The 687-nt window shown below is 37.7% G+C and overlaps 1 non-coding gene across 1 annotated transcript; it reads left to right on the forward strand.

Moving 5' to 3' along the window:
• Positions 1–331: 331 nt before the first annotated feature.
• Positions 332–447, forward strand: LOC127207783 (U5 spliceosomal RNA). The gene has a single exon (XR_007832985.1). It is a non-coding gene; the product is annotated as a U5 spliceosomal RNA (small nuclear RNA).
• The last annotated feature ends 240 nt before the right edge of the window (positions 448–687 follow it).

A 687-nucleotide genomic window follows, 5' to 3' on the forward strand; every position in this document is an offset into this window, starting at 1 on the left:
ATATGTTAAAGTTGAAATGTTTTGGTTGGGACTATGAAAGGATTTGTTGGACTTTTCTTATACCTTTTCTGTAAACCTGAAATTGCACTTATTTAAAAATTAATGAATAATTTTGGAGTCTTTAAAAAGCAGCCACAACAAAGATTTATTTTTTTTTATTTATTATTTTTTTTTATTTATTATTAATTTTGTATGTTTGTTTGTTTGTTTTAAGGACGAGGTTTCTCTGTAGCCCTGGCTGTCCTGGAGCTTTGTTGACCAGGTTGGCCTTGAGCTCATAGAACCGCCTGCCTTTGCCTCCTGAGTGCTGAGATTAAAGATGAGCGGTGGAATACTCTGGTTTCTCTTCAGATTGTATAAATCTTTCGCCTTTTACTAAAGATTTCCATGGAGAGGAACAAGTACGCGTCATTACTAATTTTTTGAGGCCTTACTTTTTGCAAGGCTGACATAAAATAAAATAAAAAATAAAAAAAGATGAGCGGCAGTTAATCTGGAGCCACCATGTATTCTTACGATTACTTGTCCCCAGAGATCTTTACTGTTCTATAAGCGAATGTATACCAAACGATCCTGTACAGCCTCACCTCCAAATTATCCCTGATTGGACGATAAATGCCTACACCTGGGCAGAGCAGACGAGAGGTGGGCGGAGCTAAGGTTTGCTTGGGTTTGCAGGCTTGGCCG

This window comes from Acomys russatus, chromosome 24 (assembly GCF_903995435.1).
Source record: "Acomys russatus chromosome 24, mAcoRus1.1, whole genome shotgun sequence".
Classification (NCBI taxonomy): domain Eukaryota; kingdom Metazoa; phylum Chordata; class Mammalia; order Rodentia; family Muridae; genus Acomys; species Acomys russatus.